The 20,322-nt window shown below is 37.5% G+C and overlaps 1 protein-coding gene across 4 annotated transcripts in view; it reads right to left on the bottom strand.

Moving 5' to 3' along the window:
* Window positions 1-20,322, bottom strand: part of PAK5 (p21 (RAC1) activated kinase 5) — a 302,646-nt gene that overhangs the window by 168,400 nt on the left and 113,924 nt on the right. For all 4 annotated transcript variants that reach the window (XM_005568358.5, XM_045362506.3, XM_074004777.1 and 1 more), the window contains exon 2: window positions 1,145-1,294. The gene's annotated coding sequence lies outside the window, so the exon portion shown is untranslated. The remainder of the gene's footprint in view (window positions 1-1,144; window positions 1,295-20,322) is intronic.

Below are 20,322 nucleotides of genomic sequence, written 5' to 3'. Positions count from 1 at the left end.
TCTTGTTTCTCATCTAGAAGGACACCCTTCCCACAGGCTGCCTCTCAGTGTCTTGAGCAACAATGTTCTTAGAAGTCAGGAGCCATCCAGGAAGCAGGAGAAGAGCTACAAACGCATCTGGAATGCTCAAGTCTCTGAGTGTTACAAGATAACCCACCTAGAATATGAGATTTCAGGGCAGAATTTTCTTTATTTTCACAATTTGACATCAACACCCTCTAAGTTTCAGAAGCAGGCCACAGACATATACATCATAAACAGTTCTTTGAAATAGTGGAATAAATTATAATCTGACTATTGTGTATTAAAACACCAATAGACAGCATACCCTGCATATGGAAATTAGAATTATATTTGGAGATTCATAAGGAGCTTGGGTGGTCATCTATGCCCAAATATCTTTCAAATTCATCCATCTCCATTGCCACATCCCTAAGCCAAGTCAGCAGTATCTTTTATGTGGGTAAGAGCACCCTGTTTTCAGCTCCTGCAACCCCATTCATACTAGTTGGCTATAATAAAGAAGAATGGCCTTTAAAAAATATAAATTCTTTCATTCACCTGCTAATGACTCTCCAATAACTTCCATCTTTATTAAAATAAAACGAAGACACTTTCCCACATCTAAACAGCTCTCAAGCTTCATCTCGTACATCCTGCTTCTCCAAAGCCCCTCTCTTAAAGTGATATTGGCCTGGTTTCCAAACCTTGAATATATCCACATGGATCCTGGTTCGTGACACATGGAAGGTATGATCTTCAAACCCTACTCAGCTGGATTTTTTCTATCACTCAGTGCTCAGCTCAAATTCTCTAAGTGTTCTGCTCTGACACTCAAACTAAAGTAGTCCCTCATCCCTTATCTCATTAACCTGCTTGTCGTGTTCATAAACATTATCAATGGTTGTCAGTTTCCTTTTCATTTATTTACTTACCCTTTCCACTGAAATCACTGGAATGTCAGTTTCTGCAAGGTCATAAGCTTGCCCTTTTAGTTTCCAGTGCCTACAATAGTTTGCAGGCCTATAGTAGTCACCCAGAGAATATTGTTGAATCAATACATGCATGTTTCCGTGTTTTTAGTACTGTTTAATTTAAAATACATTTTAAAAGGACAAAACCATAAGGTAATTTATTCCCCTACCTTTATATGATGGCTGTGGATGAATTAAAGACTCCAGAGGAGTGTGGCTATTTCTATTCTGCAGCTTTTCGTTGGTGCTTGTCAGTCTTCTTCATTTTTTCTCAGTGTTCATTTTGGCAAGAGGTGGAAGCATTTCACCACAATGTATTTCTGTAACAATATAGTACCAAAATGACTCAGAACCCCACTAACATTATGCTGTGCTTAAAAATAAACAAAACATATAGCCACATTTACTTTACATTCTCCCACATGCAGTGCATTCTTTTTTACTGTTTCTGTCATTTTCTCAGGCATGCAGCTACAGATCTGTGTATTATTACCTGGATACCTTAGGGAGGATTAGACTCCTCTTAGTACCTTGGCTGCATCTGTACCACAGCATTTTCTCCACTATGAATAATTATTCTATCACAAATCCATCTCTCCAATAGATGGCGAACCTTGTTTGCTCCCTGAATCTCTGGGGCCTAGCCCACAAACTGGTAATCATACATTTTCAATACAGTCAATTCTTGATATTTGCAGTAGTTATGATTATGAAGTCACCACAAACACTAAGTTAGCAAATACTGAAGCATTGTTCCTAGGAGAAATAGAGGGTTAGGTTTCTGCAAGTCTCTGGCTCCAATATTTTTGTCAAATAATCAATACATAACTCTGTTTTATGTGTGTCAGTGTGTATACATATTGTTGATTTATTAAGATGGAACTCACAATCAACAGCACTGTAGCTCATGCCTCAACAAAGATTTTCTAACACATGTGTTTTCTCCATAAGGCACGTGACAGCCTATTGTGCTTAGGAACATGAGACAGCATGTCAAACCCACACTATGGGGCCATTTCAAACCATGGAATCACCAACATTAAGCACAAAAATGTAAAAGCTATGAGAAGGTAAATCTGTAAATATGAAATCACAAATAATGAGAATCAACTATATACATATTGGCTGAATCACAGTTATATGAGGATTATACAAATTCCCAACCTTGTTTATGGTTCAGCATACCCCTGCCATTTAAATGAGTAAATAATAAATATTATAGTTAGGGTAGAAAGGGACTACATACAGATTTTACATTCTTCATGAAAGACCCAGGAACCGAAAGCAAATATTATTTCTTATATTCTCTGTTGTCCTATTAAAAACACAAATTCCAGCAATCCTAACAAAATATTAATAACATTAATTGCAGAAATAGAAAAAGGAATCCTAAAATTCATGCAGAAACACAAAAGACTCCAAATAACTAAAGCAATCCTGAGCATAAAGAATAAAACTGGAGGCATTCAAGTACTTGATTTCAGATTATACTACAAAGTTACAGTAACCAAACCAACATGGTACTGGCATGAAAACAGACAAGCCAATGAATAGAACAGAATAAAAGTCACGGAAATAAATCCACACACTTACAGGCAACTAATTTTGACAAAGGCTCCAAGAACATACATTGGGGAAAGGACAGTCTCTTTAATAAACGATGCTAGGAAAACTGGATATACATATACAGAAAAGTGAAACTAGACCCTTCTCTCTCACTATATGCAAAAATCAACTTAAAATTGATTAAAGACTTAAATGTAAAACCTAAACTATGAAACTACTGGAAGAAAACATTGAAGAAACATTACAAGACATTGGTCTAGGCAAAGATTTTTGGGGTAAGACCTCAAAAGAACAGGCAACAAAAACAAAAGTAGACAAATGGGATTACATCAAGCTAAAAAACTTCTGAACAGCAAAGGAAACAATTGACAAAGTGAAGAGACAATCTACAGTATGGGAGAAAATATTTGCAAACCATCCAAATAATAATAATCCAATTAAAAATGAACAAAAGACCCAAATAGACATTTCTCAAAAGAAGACATACAAATGTCCAACAGGTGTTTGAAAAAATGCTCAACATCACTAATCATCAGGGAAATGCAAATCAAAACCACAATGAGATATTATCTCAATCCAGTTAGAATGGCTATTATCAAAAAGAAAAAAAAGTAACAAATGCTGGCAAGGATGCAGAGAGAGGGAAATACTTGTATGTTGTTGGTGGGAATGTAAAGTAATACAGCCATTATGGAAAACGGCATGGAGGTTTCTCAAAAAACTAAAAATAGAACTACCATACAATCCAACAATCTCACTGCTGAGTATATATCAAAAGAAAGAAAATCAATGTATTGAATAGATATCTCCACATCCATGTTTATTTCAGTGCTATTCATAATAGCCAAGATATGGAATCAACCTAAGTTTCCATCACTGAAAGAATGGATAAAGAAAATATGGTATATGTATACATTTAAATACTATTCAACCATAAAAAGAAATTAATTTCTGTCATTGGCAGCAATATGGATGGAACTGCAGGTTATTACATTAAGTGAAACAAGCCAGGCAAAGAAAATGTTCTCACTCACACATGGGAGCTAAAAAAATGTAGACCTCATGGAGGTAGATGGTAGAATTATGACTTTCAGAGACTGGAAAGGAAAGTAGGGAGCAAGAGAAATGAGAAGAATTTGATTAAAGAGTATAAAAATACAGTTAGATAGAAGGGATAAGTTCTAATACTTGGGAGTGCCGTAGGAAAATTACAGTTAACAGTAATTTACTGTATATTTCAAAATAACTAGAAGAGAAGAATTGTAATGTTCCCAATACAAAGAAAAGATAAATGTTTGAGGTGATGGATATTTCAATTACCTTGAGTTTATTTTCACATTGTATACATATATCAAAACATCACATATATCCCCAAAATATGTACAATTATGACATATCTATAAAAAATGAAATTCCAGAGCCCAGGTATTTTCTTCTGCATGATATTAATTATTGCTCCTCCAATTTTCAGACAAGTTCAAAGAAAATTTTCCTGAAAATAATTATAGGTTAATAGTTTGCCTTGTCCATTATAGGTCAACCTAAATTCCTACAACATTGCTCCATTTTTCTCTTTGGATAAGAATAAGAAATACCAGCTTTTATTTCATTATATACACCAGTTAACTGCAAGTACAGAAGGTTCATACTTAGTTCCTTGTATTTTCTGTAAAAATGCAAGTACTCTGTGAGAGGTACAATGGAGGGATCACACTTTACATGTCTATTTTCCAGTGCATTTGAAAAATGTTTAAGGCCCCCTTAGAAATATTTTCCAATTTAGTTTACTTCTTAGTATTTTAAAATAATTACCTTTAACATTGAGTTACTTGTACTTCATAGAAAGTAATTTGTTGCTAAAATTATCTTCTCAAAAACATGCTCTGTGTTTTAAACTATTATCGCTAGGATCTGTAGGGCTTAGTAAAAAGCAATGCCTTACACAGGCAACGAGAAATTCTAGAAGGATGGTTCAGACAGCTGCTTTTAAATTAATTCAAAATAGGCTAAAATACAAGTAGACGTAATTTCTTTTCTGTATCTTTCGATACCCCATTCAAATAGTTTAGAGTATCAGCAGACAAGTCACCTTGTCAAGGAATGCAATTTTAAAATTGATATAATCGTGTGGGTCTACTGCATAATGGTAAGATAATTCAACATATTTGACAGAAGTAATACTTTGATCCAGAAAAATAAAACTAAATGCATTTTGTAAATTTCTGTATTTTGTTAGTATCATTATATTACATTTTCTATATAACCATTTTGAGTTTATTTTCTAAGAATTCGTACTACTTTTAATTTTCTATTTACACTACAAATAGCCAAATTAATCAAAGAAATATTAGATATCATAAAATTACGTTAAGACATTCTCAAATCATCACTAAAACTCTCCTCTCATATTTCTTCCTCTTAAAACATGCCATTAAGAAGCCCTTACCCATATACCTCTGCTAAAGCCATATTACCATTACTGACTTAAAAAGTAATCTGGGGTCTGGGTGTGGTGGCTCACCCTGTAATCCCAGCACTTTGGAAGGCAGCGGCAAGCTGATCACTTGAGCTCATGAATTTGAGACCAGCCTGAGTAACATGGCAAAACCCCGCCTCCACAAAAAATACAAAAATGAGCTGGGTGTGGTGGTGCACGCCTGTAGTCCCAGCTACTTGGGAGGGCTGGGGTAGGGGGATGGCTTGAGCCTGAGAGATAGAGGTTGCAGTGAGCTGAGATCACACCACTGTACTCCAGCCTCGGTGACAGAGCCAGACCTTATCTCAAAAAAAAAAAAAAAAGAAAGAAAGAAAGAAATCTGAATGCTGAATGTTAGTAGACTATGTTCAGACAACAGCTATACCATTCTGAACATGTTGATAATGCACATTTTAACAAAAGGTACAGATGTCAATTAAATTTAGTATTTGCATTTCCAACCTTCAAGAGTAAGGAGTTGGCTTTGTATCCACAGACTGGCTCCACCTTTTACTAGCTGCACGATTTGAGGCAATTTATTATTCCCTGAGATTATTTACTCATCTGAAAGATGGAGATGAATACCATTTCCTATAAAATAGCCTACACAGAGTACCTGGCCAATAATGAATAGTAAAAAAAATTAGTGTGCATTTTTTACCAAGTACAAAATCACTCCAAGCAGCATTTTAGTCACTGAATTTAGCTCTTCAAGCCAAAAATCAATGGCCTGATATCTGTGAATAATTTGAAACAGAAACAAGCAAACAAACAATCCTAAATGTCCTAGCTTACCCACATTTTGACTTACATGTAAGATAAGCATCTCTATGGTTTGAGATGTGTGTGTGTGTTATAAAAAGGGGTACACCCATCAGAGAAGCATAACTAAGCTTTCACATAAGTTTATGCCACTTTGTTTTTGTTTTCTTGTTTTGTTTTGTTTTTGAGACCAAGGAACAAGTCTCACTCTGTTGCCCAGGCTGGAGTGCAGTGGCACCATTTTGGCTCACTGCAACCTCCACCTCCCAGGTTCAAGTGATTCTCCTGCCTCAGCCTCCCGAGTAGCTGGGATTACAGGTGCCTGCCACCATGCTTGGCTAATTTTTGTATTTTTAGTAGAGACAGGGTTTCACCATGTTGGCCAGGCTGGTCTCGAATTCCTTACCTCAGGTGATACACCTGCCTCGGCCTCCCAAAGTGCTGGGATTACAGGCCTGAGCCACCGTGCCCGGCCACCATTTTGTACTTTATTTACACAGATTCTCTGGACATTTTACTCCTATATTGGGGATGTTGGCCATCAGATGCTCATTCATAATATACCTTCAAAACATATGGCACCCGACTCTGAGATATGAATATACTATTAGGCACATTGGTAATTGACCAATATAAATAATATATCCATATCTCAGAGTTAATGAACCTTCTTCTGTTTTATATACAATAGAACTTTAGAGTTTTAAAACTCTAAAATTTAAACTTAAAAATTTTTAAACTCTAAAATTCTATTGTATATAAAACAGTAGGAAGATTTACTATCAGCTCTACTAGTATAAACAGTCTCTGCATTCTTTTTTCCCCTTCTGACATTCAAGGATGGCAGCCCCTTATGCAAATACACTTCAAGGTAATTTAGAGACAGGAAGGGTTCCATCAGATCTGCAATTTTAGAAAAGCTGGTGTATTACTCACCCTTTCATCCACTTTTCCTTATATCCAGAGATGCAATTTTGTAAGTAGTAGGTTTGATGCGTGGTCTGTGCCATTATGTTAGGAAAATAGGACTTTGTCCTCCCCTCAAGGAGAATGGGCTCAAGACCTTGCCCTCATTAATATTGAGTTCTGGCCAAATAAACTCCAGTGGGTTATGAAATCATGAAAGATGCTAAATCCCATTGAGTTAAAACATTCCAACAACTCTGAGACATTAGAGTAAGAGGAGAAAAAGAAGAAACTGAATTGAGAAAACTCAACATATAACATATTTTTTAACCTATTGTCTTTACTAGGATAGAACCTTTCCAAAAGAAAATCCACTATGGATCATCCTTCTTAGAAATATGTCTTCATCACTCTGCCAGTTTTTCTGTGTGTATACTTTATAACAAGGATAATTTTAACACTTTCAGTTAGATGCTGCATTCCTCATCCAGTAGGTGAACTCCAAGTACACAAAAGGGTTCCATTACCAGGTTTGACAGTGTAAAAGCCAAGCAGAAAACAAGCTGGCAGAGACAGTTTAATATAAACCTCCTCTGAGGATTTGAAAACAACATCACATTTGTTTCCTGCTACTCATCTGCCCCTCTGTGATCTTTGTCTCTATATACGATAAAATATTTATAGCCAGAGCTCAGCATCTTTTCCTTCACTGTTGAAATAAGGTATGTTCTGCATCCAGAGGAGAAAGCAACATAATAGAAACTCTAAAAATTTGAATAACTTTTGGTATGTAGAAAACCTAACCCACTCACAAATGGATTTTCTTTCATTCAAAACAAGAACGCTGTGACATATGGGACTGCATTTTTGCAGAAATTATTTATGTGTTTGTCAATTGCAGGAAATCCCCTGTAGAGAAAGTTCTCAGAGCATACAGAACTATAGGCTGTTTTGGGATTTCCCCAAATACAGATTGAGCACTATTTTATTTTTCTTTTCAGCTAATAATAAAACTCAGTTTTTGAAAACATCCTCACCTTTTTCTACAGGAAAATATCTGGTTTGAGTTTCTGGCCTCTTTGAGACATTTCCCTTGAGACAATAGAAATATTGAGCTTTCTAGGACTATGAACTATAATATTCTCACATTACTACTCTTTTTCTTTTTTCCATCTAGAGAGCAGTTTATAATGTGTTGGTTTTTATTTTTGGAGTAACTCTTCTTTACACTGAAAAGTCAAGTGAACAATTATGTTTAGATGTATTGGTTTTTCTGCTCCAATAGAAAAAGCACTTAAAGCCTGTGTTAACTAGATGACCCAGGTTCTAGCCCATTGTGCTTGCCTTTTAAATTTAATTGACTAAACTGGTCTGTCTCTGGGCTTCCTCATCCTAAAACCAATGTAATAACAGCATGTACTTCCTCTATAACACCTACTTACACAATTTCCAGAGGATTAAATACAATGATGTGTGTGCGAGAACTTTAGATACTCCAAGGTACTACACAACATTAGGTTTAGAAAGCTATTTTAATTCCTGTGTTTAAGTTATACGGAAATTAACTTAAATTTAATCTGACACCTAAAATGGTAAAAGATAACAGTTTAAAGCTGCATCGTAATGTCTTGGAAGTGTGTGAATTCGCTAACCTTCACTTCAGTGAATCTGCATCTGTCCAAGCTGATCCTGCTGAGTTTAGATTTCCTAAGACAAAAGATGAGATGGGAGAAGAGTAGTGACAGAGTTATACAGAGATAAATGTGCTACTAGGAAGTGAGTTTTTCATCATCACTCTCCTTCTTTTTTATTTTTATTATTATACTTTAAGTTCGAGGATACATGTGCACAACGTGCAGGTATGTTACATATGTATACATATGCCATGTTGGTGTGCTGCAGCCATTAATTCGTCATTTACATTAGGTATATCTCCTAATGCTATCCCTGCCCCCTCCCCTCACCCCATGACAGGCCCCAGTGTGTGATGTTCCCCTTCCTGTGTCCAAGTGTTCTCCTTGTTCAATTCCCTCCTATAAGTGAGAACATGTGGTGTTCGGTTTTTGTGATAGTTTGCTGAGAATGATGGTTTCCAGCTTCATCCATGTCCCTACAAAGGAAATTAATTTATCCTTTTTTATGGCTGCATAGTATTCCATGGTGTATATGTGCCACATTTTCTTAATCCAGTCTATCATTGATGGATATTTGGGTTGGTTCCAAGTGTTTGCTATTGTGAATAGTGCCGCAATAAACATATGTGTGCATATGTCTTTATAGCAGCATGATTTATAACACTTTGGGTATATACCCAGTAATGGGATGCCTAGGTCAAATGGTATTTCTAGTTCTAGATCCTTAAGGAATCGCTACACTGTCTTCCACAATGGTTGAACTAGTTTACAGTCCCATCAACAGTGTGAAAGTGTTCCTATTTCTCCACATCCTCTCCAGCACCTGTTATTTCCTGACTTTTTAATGATCACCATTCTAACTGGTGTGAGTTGGTATCTCATTGTGGTTTTGATTTGCATTTCTCTGATGACCAGTGATGATGAACATTATTTCATGTGTCTGTTGGCTGCATAAATGTCTTCTTTTGAGAAGTGTCTGTTCATATCCTTTGCCCACTTTTTGATGGGGTAGTTTTTTCTTGAAAGTTTGTTTGAGTTCCTTGTAGATTCTGAATATTAGCCCTTTGTCAGATGAGTAGATTGCAAAAATTTTCTCCCATTCTGTAGGTTGCCTGTTCACTCTGATGGTAGTTTCTTTTGCTGTGCAGAAGCTCTTTAGTTTAATTAGATCCCATTTGCAAATTTTGGCTTTTGTTGCCATTGCTTTTGGTGTTTTAGACATGAAGTCCTTGCCCATGCCTATGTCCTGAATGGTGTTGCCTAGGTTTTCTTCTAGGGTTTTTATGGTTTTAGATCTAACATTTAAGTCTTTAATCCATCTTGAATTAATATTTGTATAAGGTGTGAGGAAGGGATCCAGTTTCAGCTTTCTACTTATGGCTAGTCAGTTTTCCCAGCACCATTTATTAACTAGGGAATCCTTTCCCCATTTTTTGTTTTTGTCAGGTTTGTCAAAGACCAGATGGTTGTAGATGTGTGGTATTATTTCTGAGGGCTCTGTGCTGTTCCATTGGTCTATATCTCTGTTTTGGTACCAGTACCATGCTGTTTTGGTTACTGTAGCCTTGTGGTATAGATTGAAGTCAGGGAGCGTGATGCCTCAAGCTTTGTTCTTTTGGCTTAGGACTATCTTGCCAATGCGGGCTCTTTTTTGGTTGCATATGAACTTTAAAGTAGTTTTTTCCCAATTCTGTGAAGAAAGTCATTGGTAGCTTGATGGGGATGGCATTGAATCTATAAATTACCTTGGGCAGTATGGCCATGTTCACGATATTAATTCTTCCTATCCATGAGCATGGAATGTTCTTCCATTTGTTTGTGTCCTCTTTTATTTTGTTGAGCAGTGGTTTGTAGTTCTCCTTGAAGAGGTCCTTCACATCCCTTGTAAGTTGGATTCCTAGGTATTTCATTCTCTTTGAAGCAATTGCAAATGGCAGTGCACTCATGGTTTAGCTCTCTGTTGGTCTGTTATTGGTGTAGAAGAATGCTTATGATTTTGGCACATTGATTTTGTATCCCGAGACTTTGCTGAAGTTACTTATCAGCGTAAGGAGAATTTGGGCTGAGACAATGGGGTTTTCTAAATATACAATCATGTCATCTGCAAACAGGGACAATTTGACTTTCTCTTTTCCTAATTGAATACCCTTTATTTCTTTCTCACGCCTGATTGCCCTGGCCAGAACTTCCAACACTATGTTGAATAGGAGTGGTGGAAGAGGGCATCCCTGTCTTGTGCCAGTTTTCAAAGGGAATCCCTGTCTTGTGCCAGTTTTCAAAGGGAATGCTTGCAGGTTTTGCCCATTCAGTATGATATGGGCTGTGGGTTTGTCATAAATAGCTCTTATTATTTTGAGATATGTCCCATCAATACCTAATTTATTGAGAGTTTTTAGCATGAAGGGCTGTTGAATTTTGTCAAAGGCCTTTTCTGCATCTATTGAGATAATCATGCGGTTTTTGTCTTTGATTTTGTTTATATGCTAGATTACATTTACTGATTTGCATGTGTTGAACCAGCCTTCCATCCCAGGGATGAAGCCCAGTTGATCATAGTGGATAAGCTTTTTGATGTGCTGTTGAATTCGGTTTGCAGTATTTTATTGAGGATTTTTGCATCAATGTTCATCAGGGATATTGGCCTAAAATTCTCTTTTTGTGTGTGCCTCTGCAAGGCTTTGGTATCAGGGAGATGCTGGCCTCATAAAATGAGTTAGGGAGGATTCCCTCTTTTTCTATTGATTGGAATAGTTTCAGAAGGAATGGTACCAGCTCCTCCTTGTATCTCCGGTAGAATTTGCCCATGAATCCGTCTGGTCCTGGACTTTTTTTGGTTGGTAGGCTATTAATTATTGCCTCAATTTCAGAGCCTGTTATTGGTCTATTCAGGGATTCAACTTCTTCCTGGTTTAGTCTCAGGAGTTTTGGCTTCAAAGAATGTCTTTATTTCTGCCTTCATTTCATTATGTACCCAGTGGTCATTCAGGAGCAGGTTGTTCAGTTTCCATGGAGTTGAACAGTTTTGAATGAGTTTCTTAATCCTGAGTTCTAGGTTGATTGCACTGTGGTCTGAGAGACAGTTTTTTATAATTTCTGTTCTTCTACATTTGCTGAGGAGTGCTTTACCTCCAACTATGTGGTCAATTTTGGAATAAGTGTGATGTGGTGCTGAGAAGACTGTATATCCATTCATTTGGGGTGGAGAATTCTGTAGATGTCTATTAGGTCCACTTGGTGCAGAGCTGAGTTCAATTCCTGGGTATCCTTGTTAACTTTCTATCTCATTGATCTGTCTAATGTTGACAGTGGGGTGTTAAAGTCTCCCATTATTATTGTGTGGGAGTCTAAGTCTCTTTGTAGGTCTCTAAGGACTTGCTTTATGAATCTGGGTGTGCCTGTATTGGGTGCATATATATTCAGGATACTTAGCTCTTCTTGTTGAATTGATTCCTTTATCATTATGTAATGGCCTTCTTTGTCTCTTTTCATCTTTGTTGGTTTAAAGTCCATTTTATTAGAGACTAGGATTGCAACCCCAGGCTTTTTTGTTTTCCATTTGCTTGGTAGATATTCCTCCATCCCTTTATTTTGAGTCTATGTGGGTCTCTGCATGTGAGATGGGTCTCCTGAATACAGCACTCTGATGGGTCTTGACTCTTTATCCTTTCTGCCAGTCAGTGTCTTTTAATTGGAACATTTAACCCATTTACATTTAAGGTTAATATTGTTATATGTGAACATGATCCTCTCATTATGATATTAGCTGGTTATTTTGCTCATTAGTTGATGCAGTTTCTTCCTAGCATCAATGGTCTTTACAATTTGGCATGTTTTTGCAGTGGCTGGTACTGGTTGTTCCTTTCCATGTTTAGTGCTTCCTTCAGGAGCTCTTGTAGGGCAGGCCTGGTGGTGACAAAATCTCTCAGCGTTTGCTTGTCTGTAAAGGATTTTATTTCTCCTTCACTTATGAAGCTTAGTTTGGCTGGATATGAAATTCTGGGTTGAAAATTCTTTTCTTTAAGAATGTTGAATATTGGCCCCCACTTTCTTTGGGCTTGGAGGGTTTCTGCTGAGAGATCCACTGTTAGTCTGATGGGTTTCCCTTTGTGGGTAACCCGACCTTTCTCTCTGGCTGCCCTTAACATTTTTTCCTTCATTTCAACTTTGGTGAATCTGACAATAATGTGTCTTGGAGCTGCTCTTCTCAAGGATAATCTTTGTGGCATTCTCTGTATTTCCTAAATTTGAACGTTGGCCTGCCTTGCTAGGTTGGGGAAGTTCTCCTGGATAATATCCTGCAGAGTGTTTTCCAACTTGGTTCCATTCTACCTGTCACTTTCTGTACACCAGTCAGACGGAGATTTGGTCTTTTCACGTAGTTCCATATTTCTTGGAGGCTTTGTTCATTTCTTTTTACTCTTTTTCCTCTAAACTTCTCTTCTTGCTTCATTTCATTCATTTGATCTTCAATCACTGATATCCTTTCTTCCAGTTGATCAAATCAGTTCCTGAAGCTTGTGCATTCATCACATAGTTCTCATGCCATGGTTTTCAACTCCATCAGGTCATTTAAGGACTTGTCTACACTGGTTTTCTAGTTAGCCATTCGTCTAATCTTTTTTCAAGGTTTTTAGCTTCTTTGCGATGTGTTCGAACTTCCTCCTTTAGCTTGGAGAAGTTTGATCATCTGAAGCCGTCTTCTCTCAACTCATCAAAGTCGTTCTCCATTCAGCTTTGTTCTGTTGCTGGCAAGGAGTTGCGTTCCTTTGGAGGGTAGATGCACTCTGATTTTTAAAATTTTCAGTTTTTCTGCTCTGTTTTTTCCTCTTTGTGGTTTTATCTACCTTTGGTCTCTGATGATGGTGACGTACAGATGAGGTTTTGGTGTGGATGTCCTTTCTGTTTGTTAGTTTTCCTTCTAACAGTCAGGACCCTCCACTGCAGGTCTGTTGGAGTTTGCTGGAGGCCCACTCCAGATGCTGTTTGCCTGGGTATCAGCAGCGGAGGATGCAGAGCAGCAAATACTGTTGAATAGCAAACGTTGCTGCCTGATCATTCCTCTGGAAGCTTCATCTCAGAGGGTTACCGGCCGTGTGTGGTGTCAGTCTGCCCCTACTGGGGGTACCTCCCAGTTAGGCTACTTGGGGGTCAGTGACCCACTTGAGGAGGCAGTCTGTCCGTTATCAGATCTCAAACTCTGTGCTGGGAGAACCACTACTCTCTTCAAAGCTGTCAGACAGGGACATTTGAGTTTGTAGAGGTTTCTGCTGCCTTTTGTTTGGCTATGCCCTGCCTCCATAGGTGGAGTTTACAGAGGCAGGCTGGCCTCCTTGAGCTGTGGTGGGCTCCACACAGTTCGAGCTTCCCAGCTGCTTTGTTTAACTACTCAAGCCTCAGCAATGGCAGGCGCCCCTCCCCCAGCCTTGCTGCCACCTTGCCATTCGATCTCAAACTGCTGTGCTAGCAATGAGCGAGGCTCCATGGGTATGGGACCCTCTGAGCCAGGCGTCGGATATAATCTCCTGGTGTGCCATTTGCTCAGTTGGAAATGTAGAAATCACCCATCTTCTGCTTTGCTCAGCTGGGAGCTGTAGACTGGAGCTGTTCCTATTCGGCCATCTTGGAACTGCCCCTCCACTCTCCTTCTTTAAAACAGGGATTCTTAACTGGGGGTCATAACTGTCCCTGGGCCCAATTAGATAGACTTCAAGGATTCCATGAATTTGGATAGAAAAAAAATTATTTTTATTTTTATTAGTCTTTAACAGGCAACAAATCCCAGTAATACTGGAAGGAGCTATGACCAAAAAAACACAAACCCTTTCATATTACAAGTGTTGCAGATGCCTTGAAATATCATGTATACTTTAATGCAAGGCAGTTAGTAAACTTGCCATTAGATCTTCTTATACTGCAAAATCAAGAAATATATATCACCATAACACACATTTATTTTATTTCATGTTTTGATAGCTCTGTATCGACATTATTGCCTTTTAAAAATAATCCTAGATATTTTATTTTACACAGTAAAAAATTATGTTGCCACTGTGATAACAGCAATCCCATTCCCAGGTATATACCCCAAAAGACTGAAAAACAGGCACTGAACAGAAATGTAGTATAGGAATGTTCATAATGATACTATTCATAACAGCCAAAAGGTGGGAACAACTCAAATGACCATCAAGAGGTGAGTGGATAAATAACATGTAGTATATCCAATCAGTGGGATGTTATTCAACATAAAAAGGAATAAAGTATGCATACATGCTAGTGTGGATGAACCTCAAAAACATGTCAAGGGAAAGAAGGCAGGCACAAAAAGTCACATATTTTATAAGTGTACTTATATGAACTATGCAGAATAGGTAGATCCATAGACACAGACAGCAGATTTGTGGTTACCAGAGACTTCGGAACAGGAAAATGAGGAGTAACTGCTTAATGGGTACAGGGTTTTATTTTGGAGAAATGGAAATGTTTTGGAATTAGATAGAGGTGGTAGTTGCATAACTTTTTGAATGTACTAAACGTCACTAAGTTGTTCATTTTAAGTGAGTTAATTTTATGTTTCATACATTTTATCTCAATAAACATGCCAAATAAAACATTAAAAATTGACCCCTGGTCTTCTGGAGACTGCCAAAGACCTCTGTAGCACAGCAGAAGGATTAAACCCTGGATATAAACGGTTTCCCACCATTATATGGGCTCCTCTTCCCTTGGCTCAATTGAAGGACTGGGGCTTGGCATCACTTAACAGTGATCCAGATTTTCCTAGCAAGCCAGAGTGCTCCCTGAGGGCTCCACAGTTACATAGGAGCAAGAATGTTGGCCAGGCGTGGTAGGTCACACCTGTAATTTCAGCACTTTGGGAGGCTGAGGTGGGCGGATCACCTGAGGTCAGGTGTTCGAGATCAGCATGACCAACATGGTGAACCCCATCTCTACTGAAAATACAAAAATAGCTTAGCCAAGCATGGTGGCTCGTGCCTATAATCTTAGCTACTCGGGAGGTTGAGGCAGGGGAATCTCTCGAAGCCAGGAGGTGGAAGTTGCAGTGAGTTGAGAACACGCCACTGCACTCCTAGCCTGGGTGACAGAGCAGGACTCCATCTCAAAAAAAAAAAAAAAAAAAAATGTAGCACAAGGCTTGCTATCAAAGCCATGCATAGTTTTGTGTGTGTGTGTTTTTAAAATGTACTTCCAATATTAACTGGGAAATATAGTACAGAAAATAGAGCATGACCTAAAGCTTTCCAGGTAAAGGCAATACTTAGCTATCACAAAAACTACATATTTAAAATGTCCAGAAGCAATAGACTTTAATATTTCAGTGGTAGGGTTTTGCTGTGCTGTCACTTCTCCCATACATCATGATTTGGAAATATCTTCATTCTAGGTGTAATGCTTCTAGAACTTTATTCCTTTAGGTTATTTTTAAAAATTCAACAAATATATGTTATAATATCCACTATTAACATGTACTATTAAGAAAGAAAAAGAGTTGGTCTAGAATGAGAGTGACGGAAAATTACTAGAGAAAGAAGTTAAGAAGGAGGCACCCAAGAGTTGGGATTCGAAGGGAAACTTGAACAAGCTGAGTGAGTGAGTGTTATAGGCAGCAGCAGGGTCAACAGTCATCCAGGCCAGTGAGTTAGCATGTACAAATGTCCTGAGGTCATCAGTGTTTATAAATAACAGTGAAGACTTGTTTGGCTGAAGCAGAGTCAGTGAGGAAAGAGAGGTATAAAAACAAGGCAAGGTAAGTAGCCAGTGACCAGACCACGTATGGCTTTTCAGGCTACAGTAAATATTTTGGATTTTACTTTAAGTCTAGTAGAATCCCTTGGAAGAATTTTTTTTTTTTTTTTTTTTTTGTCCTGAGATGAAGTCTTGCTCTATTGCCCAGGCTGGAGCGCAACTCATTGCAAACTCCACCTCCCAGGCTCAAGTGATTCTCCTGCCACAGTTGCCCGAGTAGCTGGGACTACAGGCGTGTGCCACCATGCCTGGCTAATTTTTGTAGTTTTAGTGGAGACATGGTTTCACCATATTGGCCAGGCTGGCCTTGAACCCCTGACCTCAAGTGATCCTCCTGCCTTGGTCTCCCAAAGTGCTAGGATTACAGGTGTGAACCACCGTGCCTGGTATCTGTTGGAAGATTTTATTGGTCTTACAATAAAGTCCAATAAAATGAGGAAGCCATTGATGAGCTTGGAGCAGCAGGTGCATGACCTAATTCACATTTTAAAAATTGTCCTGGAATTGGTGGAAACACTGCAGGAGGGAAAAAATGAAAGTGGGAATATTAGTTAAGAGGCTATCAAGTTTGCACAAGTGAAGGATGGCAGCGGGTTTGCACAAGGGCAGTAGTAGTAGTGGGAACAGTGAGACGTGGTTCGATTCTAGATGTATTTTGAAACTTTAGTTGACTCATTGATGACTTTGAGGTGCAAGGGAAAGTATTTTGGCCTGAGCATCAAGATGGATGGGAGTGCTATTTACTGAGCTGGAGAGAATCAGATTTAAACGTGTTGGTTAGAAAAATCAAGGGTTCAGTTCCAGATGCCATGATAGATTATAAAAATAAAATATGGCCTCAATTCTTCATCTTTCACTGTATACATCCTTTTTTTTCAGGTAACATTATAGGTCACTCCCTCTCTGGCTCTAGGTTTAGCTATGTGATTTGATTTGCTCCATGGGACATTACCGACATCCCCATATTTTCAAATACTTGTGCATTTCAAACTGTTCTTGCATCTCTGCCATCATCATGAAAACATGTCCAGGCTGGCAGATGCAGAATGAGAAACATAAGAAGAGAAGCCGTGTGGCCCTGGTCACCCCAGCCAAAGGCATTCCTAGATTAGGGAACAGTCACCTGACAAGTATGTACAAACCCTGGCAAAGCACCTGAGCTATCTAGTCTACCCACTGCTGTTGCCTGAAGATGCATGAGCAAGTCTAGACTAGATCAGCTGAACCTCGCAGGTTTGTGAGCTAAATAAATGAATAAATAAATGTGTGGCTTCTTGTTATGTAATATTTTCATGGCAAAAGAGACCTGACTCAGGATGTTTCCTCTTCACCCAAATATGAGTAATGCAGTAGCACCTCATGTCAGCTGATCTTAGTCTGTGGAAAACAGAGCACTGCCCTTCCATTCTAGATTGTTTGCACATTGCAAATGTATCAGAAAATTTGTAACAGAAACTGAATCATAAATGAATGACTAAACCACAAAATCCAGGTTATTTACTTCCACAGGCCTATTCCAAAAAAGGTCCAGCTTGGCTGATTAAAAAAAAAAAAAAAAGTTTTTTTAATTTGTAGTTTAGGAATGTTTATTTATGTTTTTAGTACCAAATTATTATATTTTTAAAAGTTATTGTCAAATTTGACAAACTTCTCTCAAGTGCAAGGTTTCAAGGCACTTGTTTTCTTTGAATCGCCAACCCTCAGCTACTTATTTGTCATCAATGTCCTCATTGACTTGGTTTTCGATATTCTCTTCCACAATAAGGAACCGAGGTGTATGTTGCATGAAGCCAATGAAACTAAAAGTTCAAGGCCACTCACTTGTTCATGGACATTATGGGCCTGGGAAAAACCCTAGAAATATATTCACATGGTTATATATCTTCACAAAATGTATAAAAACAAGAATTTTTAACAATGACTGGTTAAGATAATCCTGTCTCTCCAGTCCAGCTTTCAGTATCACATTTCTCTCTAGGTGTTGCTTGGAGTTGGGGTAGCTATGGTTATTTGGGGGCTACAGCTAAAAGGAAGGTTGTTGGTGATGCATTTGGTTTGTAATGAATGGGATATATTTATGTTTTTTGCACTCAATTTCCACTATAGTTCATCCTTGCTAGTCATTCCACTGTAGGAATGGCTTCTAGGAGTTCTCCAGCATCTCCGTGTGCTGACTCAACCGGCATCACAGCACAAAGATCCAGGGTGAAAGAATGAAAAAGGCCAGTATTTGCTAGCACAACAGTATAACTATAGTAAAAAGTAATTTAATTGCACATATTAAAATAACTAAGAGTATAATTGAATTGTTGAAAACACAAAGGATAAATGCTTGAAGTGTTGGATATCCCATTTACCCAGAAGTGATTATCACACGTTGCATGCCTGTATCAAACTATCTGACATAACCCATAAATATATACACTATGTACCCATAAAAATTAAAAATTTAAAAAATTTAAAAAATAAAATGAAACACACACACAAAAACAAGGATGCAGGACAAGAGGGCATATTGCATATAACTGCCCTGCAGCACTAGATGTATGTGCCTGGAGGAAGTCTGCCTTTTATATAGCTTAATAAGCCCTGCAACACGGGTGCAACTATGTGCTAAGGATGCTAGAAGGTAATTACAAAAAATTGCTTTAGAAAATTGACAAGGTTAGAATATATCATTTAACTGCAATAAAGAAAGATGTTTTGAAGGTTATTATTAAAACAAGAGAAAAATTAAACTTTTCTGCTTTGATTGCATAAAAATAAGACTGTACCTTTTTGGTCATCTTTAAATTTATTTATTATATAATGAAAGAAAAGCTAAGAAAGAATGGAACATGAAAAAACAATCGAATGATTAAATCGATAAAAATTATTCTGATATCAAGAAGCCCTTAACAGCAAAAGAATTTTCAGCACACACCAAAAGCAAAAATTTATTAGAAGGAAAATTTTGAATAGAAGTAACGGTTTGGTTCTTATTTGATAAATTTAATTAATGAAGAGTGAATCATGAACATGGGGAAATATTTAAATTCTTACAGATTTGACACAAAATATAACAAGTATGAAGAGAACATAAACACATCATAGTCAGAACAAGGAAGACATTGATGAGCAACTGGTGATGTAGTTCATCAGTTTAAAGAGTATTAAAACTAACCATTACACGAGTAAATTTTAAGTGCACTGATATGTTATAGTAAAGAAATGCAACAAAGATTTTCCAGAGTTGGATAATTCTAAAAAAAGTATGTGCCATTACAAATAACAAGTTATGATACCAAAAGGCATTTTTAAAAATTTCAGTAATAAGAAAAAAATGTAATCTGACATCCTAGAGGAATGGCTGTGTTATATTTCTATTTTCTCTATAGAAGGATGTTTCAAAATAATTTTTATATTTGAAGGTAGAGAGATGATCAAAACATTTACAGCCCATATTTGTAGGAGTCAAGGTATTATAGAGGTGGGGTGGGCAGTTTCTTAATAAAGGTACATTGTCTCTCTGATTTTGTGATGTTTGCATTGTCAGCTTTATAACTTGGTAATTTGTCATAAATAATTTTCCCATTCTAAACAAATTCCCAACTAAGTTAGAATCCACAGACGCAACTTCTAAACTCACGTCTTTTAAGGTTTATGGATCCTGTTTGGTGGGCCATTGGCTACTTTTCTTGGATATGATTGCTTAGAAGTTTAAATTTAAGAAGTCAACTGAAATATATATAAAGGACAACGACAGTTCAATTGACTTAGAAACATCATAGTCAAAAAGTAATATGCTCAGCAGCTCTGTCTATATTTGTGATGGTTTCCATATAGCGATTTAACTTCTGAAATTCATCTACCTTGGGTGTAGTGTTCAATAAACTGAAATCCTAATAAGAATAAGTGGTTCTAAGTGAAAATGATGTTAACTAAATGCAGGTCAAAATTGAGTACAGGGATTTTTTTTAAGCAAATAAAAGTATAGATACAACTTTGATTATATGGCTGAAGGGGAAAGGCATAAGGGTTTTTACCAAGTATTTAAAAGTATTAGTGACCAAAGGGGAGGGAGAACACTAGAATAAATACCTAATGCATGCAGGGCTTAAAACCTAGATGACGGGTTGATAGGTGCAGCAAACTAACCATGGCACATGTGTACCTATGTAACAAACCTGCATGTTCTGCACATGTATCTCAGAACTTAGAGTAAAAGAAAAAAAGTATTAGTGACTAAAAATGATGA

This window comes from Macaca fascicularis, chromosome 10 (genome assembly GCF_037993035.2).
Source record: "Macaca fascicularis isolate 582-1 chromosome 10, T2T-MFA8v1.1".
NCBI lineage: Eukaryota > Metazoa > Chordata > Mammalia > Primates > Cercopithecidae > Macaca > Macaca fascicularis.
The sequence above is the reverse complement of the archived record's forward strand: the minus strand, read 5'-3'. Positions and strand labels throughout refer to the sequence as shown.